We start from the raw sequence: 6011 nt of genomic DNA on the forward strand, positions 1-6011 counted from the left end.
CAGGGAGTGACTTCCAGACTCCCACCAGTCTCAGGGTGAAAAAGCTTCTCCTCAACTCCCCTCCTAGCTTTCTACTCTGACCTTCAACCTCTGCCCCCTGGTTATTGACCCCTCCAGTGATGGGAAAGGTGCTTTCCGAGTTCACTTCTCAGTCATGTGACCTAACATCATGATCCCGTTGTGATGTTAACCCTTTCCTCTCCGCCCACCACCCTCACAAATCTCTTTCTGACTTCACGTTCCCCATGACTCAAGATGCCCTGTCTCTCACTCACACATCAAATTTCCACCAACGATCCTGAACCACTTCCCCAACAATTCCCGACTTTTAAACAAAAATCGTTCCATTCCCAAAAATCAACAAGCCATGGACAAACACAGGAATGAGGATTAAGGCCATTCGGCCTGCTCCCCCATTCAATAAGATCCTGGCTGGTCTGATTGTAACCTCAACCCCACATTCCTGCCCACCCCCCGATAACCTTTCACCCCCCTCGTTAATCAAGGATCTATCCAACTCAGCCTTAAAAATATTCAAAGACTTTGCTTCCACTGGCATTGGAAGAAGAGGGTTCCAGAGACTCAACACCCTCTGAGACAAAGAATTTCTCCTAATCTCCAACTAAAAGGAGCGACCCCTTATTTTTAAACAGTGACCCCTCTAGTTCTAGATTCTTCCACATGAGGAAATATCCTCTCCACATCCACCCTGTCAATACCCATCAGGATCTTAAAGGTTTGGATGAAGTTGCCTCTTACACTCTGAACTCCAGTGGATACAAGCCTTGCCTCTCCAACCTTTCCTTATAAGGCAACCTTCCCATTCTAGGTATTAGTCGAGTAAATTTTCCCTGAACTGCTGCAAATCCTTCCTAAAAGAAGGAGACCCATACTGTACACAATACCCCAGATGTAGCCTCATCAATGCCTTGTACAACTGAAGCATAACCTTCCTACTTTTGTCATCAATTCCCCTCACAATGAACAATAACATTCCATTAGCTTTCCTCATTACTCATAGTAACCGCATTGTAAACTTTTGTGATTCATGCACTAAGACACCCAGATCCCTCTGCGCCTCAGAGCCTCTCCCACCATTCAGATCATAAGCTTTTTTATGCCTCCTGCCAAAATGGAGAATTTCACATTTCCCTCCATTGCACTCCATTTGCCAGATCATTGCCCACTCGCCCTATCTATCTATCTATATATGTATCTATCTATCTATCTATCTCTCTGTATAGCCTCTTCCCAACTGATTTTCTCACCTATCTTTATGTCATCAACAAATTTAGCAACCATATCTCCAGTCCTTTCACCCAAGTTATTGAGATAAATTGTAAAGGGTTTAGATCCCAGCATTGATCCCTGCGGCACACCGCTCATCACAGCCTGCCAACCAGAAAATGACCCATTTACACCTACTCTCTGCTTCCTGTTAGCGAGCCAATCTTCAATACATACCAAAATGTCACCCCCTACACCACCAGCTTTTATTTTCCACAATAACCTTTGATGTGGCACTTTATCAAATGCCTTCTGGAAATCTAAGTACAGTACATCCATTGGTTCCCCTTTATCCACAGCACATGTAACTCCTTCAAAGAACTCCAGTAAATTGGCTAAACATGATTTCCCTTTCACAAAACCATGTTGACTCTGCCTGATTATCTTGAACTTATCTAAGTGCCTTGCTAGAACATCTTTAATAATAACTCCTAACATTTTCCCTGCGGCAGATGTTAGGCTAACTGGCCTGTAGGTTCCTGCTTTCTGTCTTCCACCCTCTCCAAATAACATTCACTATTTTCCAATCTAATGGAGCCTTCCCTGAATCTGGGGAATTTTGGAAAATTAAAACCAATGCGTCAACTATCTCCACCGCTTCTTTAAGACCCTCGGATGGAATCCATCAGGACCTGGGGATTTGTCAGCCCACAGCTCCAACAAGTTCATAGAATCCCTACAGTGCAGAAGGAGGCCATTCAGCCCATCGAGTCTGTACTAACCACAATCCCACCCAGGCCCTATTCCTGTAACCCTCATTTATTCTGTTAATCCCCCTGACACTAAGGGACAATTTAGCATGGCCAATTAACCTAGCCCGCCCATCTCTGGAGTGTGGGAGGAAACCGAAGCACCCGGAGGAAACCCACGCAAACATGGGGAAAATATGCGAACTCCACACAGACAGTGACCCGAGGCTGGGATTGAACCTGGGTCCCTGGTGCTGAGAGGCAGCAGTGCTAACCACTGCGGCACCGTGCCGCCCCTCAATACAACTTTCCCATGATTGAGTATCTCCCTCCCTCCCATTTCCTCATTTACAACGGTTTCCGGGATATTATTTGTCTCCTCAAAAATTGAAAACTGATGCAAAATACCTGCTCAATTTTGATCTGATTTACCATTGTCACATGTATTAACGTACAGTGAAAAGTATTGTCTCTTGCGCGCTATAAAGACAAAGCATACAGTTCATAGAGAAGGAAAGGAGAGAGTGCAGAACGTAATGTTACAGTCATAGCTAGGGTGTGGAGAAAGATCAACTTAATGCGAGGTAAGTCCATTCAAACGTCTGCCAGCAGCAGGGAAGAAGCTGTTCTTGAGTCGGTTGGTACGTGACCTCAGACTTTTGTATCTTTTTCCCGAAGGGAGAAGGTGGAAGAGAGAATGTCCGGGGTGCATGGGGTCCTTAATTATGCTGGCTGCTTTTCCCGAGGCAGCGGGAAGTATAGTCAGAGTCAATGGATGGGAGGCTGGTTTGCGTGATGGATTCATTACACAAATTCAGCAGTCATCTAATTATTTTCCATTGTTAATTCCGCAGACTCACTTTCTACCGGATCAACATTCACTTTGTCAACTCTTTTCTTTGTTTACAGAAACTCTTGCTATCTGTCTTCATGTTTCTCGCTGCTCTCTCTCCTACTCTAATATTACCCGCCTCTTTCATCCTTCAGTCATTCTTTGCTGTTCCTGACATTCTGTCCGACCTGCCACCTGTCTCTGCACAATGATGTGTTTTTCTTTAAGTTTCTCTTTACCTTTTTTTAGTTACCTGTTCCGTGCGGAGCCTTAACTCGCTGACTGGAAAGATGGAGTGTGACACATAATAAATCTTTTAATGTGTTTTATGCTCTGGCAAAATCTTCTGACCTGCCACTCATCTTTCTGCAATTATATAAATGTTTTCTTTAAGTTTGATACTATCTTTAACTTTTTTAACTTAACCATGGATAGTGGTTCCTTCCCTTGGGATTTGCCTTTGTTGTTGGAGAGTAAGGACAGGCAACAATATCTCCTCCATGATCATCCTCAACACCGGTGCCCCACAAGGCTGTGTTCTCAGCCCCCTACTATACTCCTTATACACCTCTGACTGTGCGGCCAAATTCCCCTCCAATTCGATTTTCAAGCTTGCTGACGACACCACCATAGTGGGGCTGGATCTCAAACAACAACGAGACGCAATATAGGAAAGAGGTCGAGAATCTGGTGAACTGGTGCGGCAACAATAATCTCTCCCTCAATGTCAACAAAACAAAGGAGATTGTCATCGACTTCAGGAAGCGTAGTGGAGAACATGCCCCTGTCTACATCAACGGGGACGAAGTAAAAAGGATCGAGAGCTTCAAGTTTTTAGGTGTCCAGGTCACCAACAACTTGTCCTTGTGCCCCCTCCCCACCCCCACCAGCCTCCCATGCCGACGCTATAGTTAAGAAAGCCCACCAATGCCCCTACTTTCTCAGAAGACTAAGAATATTTGGCATGTCAGCTACGATTCTCACCAACTTTTACAGATGCACCATAGAAAGCATTCTTTCTGGTTGTATCACAGCTTGGTATGGCTCCTGCTCTGCCCAAGACTGCAAGGACCTACAAAAGGTCGTGAACGTAGCCCAATCCATCACGCAAACCAGCCTCCCATCCATTGACTCTGTCTACACTTCCCGCTGCCTTGGCAAAGCACCCAGCATAATTCAAGACCCCCACGCACTCTGGACATTCTCTCTTCCACCTTCTACCATCGAGAAAAAGGTACAAAAGTCTGAGGACTCACGACTTTTCCCTGCTGCCATCAAACCTTTGAATGGACCTACCTTATATTAAGTTGATCTTTCTCGACACCCTAGCTATGACTGTAACACTACATTCTGCACTCTCTCCTTTCCTTCTCTATGAATGGTATGCTTTGTCTGTATAGCGCACAAGAAACAATACTTTTCACTGCATACTAATACATGTGCAATAATAAATCAAATTCTGTATTTTCTGAAACGTCCCCTTAAATGTCTGCCATTCACCTCCCCCTTGACATCATTTGCCAGTTCACTGTAGTTAGTTCCACTTTCACGCCTTTGCAATTGCTCTTTTTAAGTGGAAAATAATAGCCTTGGACCCATTCTTCTCCCCCTCAAACTGAATGTAAAATAGATCATTAATTAATCATGTCTCATTGCACAAATTGAAACTGAGTTTTGTATTTAAACTTTCAAGGTTTGGACTCTTTTTGATAAACAATCATTACTGGCTTCAGTTGTCTTCTGGCTCGATGAAGTTCCATGTCCTCCGAGTGGTTGGAGACAGTCACCATTTAGCTTCTTTTGAACCTATTTATTTCCATCACAGATCTCTTGGTGAACAGATTATTGTGTTGACAGAGACTCTACGCCATTTTGCTCCCTTTGGGCCAGGTGATCACCTGACCATGATGTCACACTGACATCACCATTCACATCATTGTCTAATTAACATAACCATTAACCCTTTGCCTTCCACTTACGAATTGGAAAGTGCAGCGGGGCAGAGATACATGCATACCGTCAATAACTCTCTCTGTTACAAGACTTCACATTCAAATGGGGTGGCACAGTAGCACAGTGGTTAGCACTGCTGCCTCACAGCGCCAGGGACCTGGGTTCGATTCCTGGCTTGGGTCACTGTCTGTGTGGAGTCTGCACATTCTCCCCGTGTCTGTGTGGGTTTCCTCCGGGTGCTCCGGTTTCCTCCCACAGTCCAAGGATGTGTGGGTTCGGTTGATTGGTCATGCTAAATTGACTCTAGTGTCAGGGGGATTAGCAGGGTAAATATGTGGGGTGACGGGAATAGGGCCTGGGTGGGATTGTGGTCGGTGCAGACTCGATGGGCGAAATGGCCTCCTTCTGCACTGTAAGGATTCTATGACCTCCTTTAATAACTGGGAAAGACCCAGAATAAATGCAATAAAATGTTGGGAATGTCTTCAGTGAGGGCGAAAGCAAATACATTTCCTAATTCTGACAGGAGGCAAGGGGCATAACCTTCAACCTCTGACCTGCAAGGATTGCATGTTGGGAATTCTTGTGCAGGGTGAACCTGGATGAGCACTTGGCATGTCATAACATTCAAGGCTATGGGTGAAGTGCTGGTAAATGGGTTGAGGTGGGAGGTCAGGTGTTTCTCACATGTCAGTGCAGACTCGATGGGCCTCTTCTGCACTGCATGATTCTATTTCCAAGTGCGATTGAAAAGCTTTAGACAAGGGCGGCATGGTGGCACAGTGGTTAGCACTGCTGCCTCACAGCACCAGGGACCTGGGTTCGATTCCCGGCTTGGGTAACTGTCTGTGTGGAGTTTGCACATTCTCCCCGTGTCTGCGTGGGTTTCCTCCCACAGTCCGGAAGATGTGCTGGTTAGGGTGGATTGGCCATGCTAAATTCCCCCTTATGATAGTAGCTACAACAAAGGCTAACAAGGTGTAACAAGGTGAGGCTTTTCGGCAGGTTTGTCGAAGATAAATGGATGGAGAAACAAAGGTTGAGGCAAGTGATTGAAAACAGCAGCAGAAGGCTCTGGGCACCAAGCGAACCAAGATAGAGGGATGGCCCTTGGGGTGACACTGCAGAATATCTGATCTTCATGGTCGCAAGTACCACACTGGCGCACTTTGAAGTAAAGAAGCCATTGGAAAGAGAGTGAGACGCAATGGTTCACAGAGACTGCAAACCTAGCTGAATGGTATGGAAGC

Source organism: Mustelus asterias, chromosome 22 (genome assembly GCF_964213995.1).
Source record: "Mustelus asterias chromosome 22, sMusAst1.hap1.1, whole genome shotgun sequence".
NCBI classification, from domain to species: domain Eukaryota; kingdom Metazoa; phylum Chordata; class Chondrichthyes; order Carcharhiniformes; family Triakidae; genus Mustelus; species Mustelus asterias.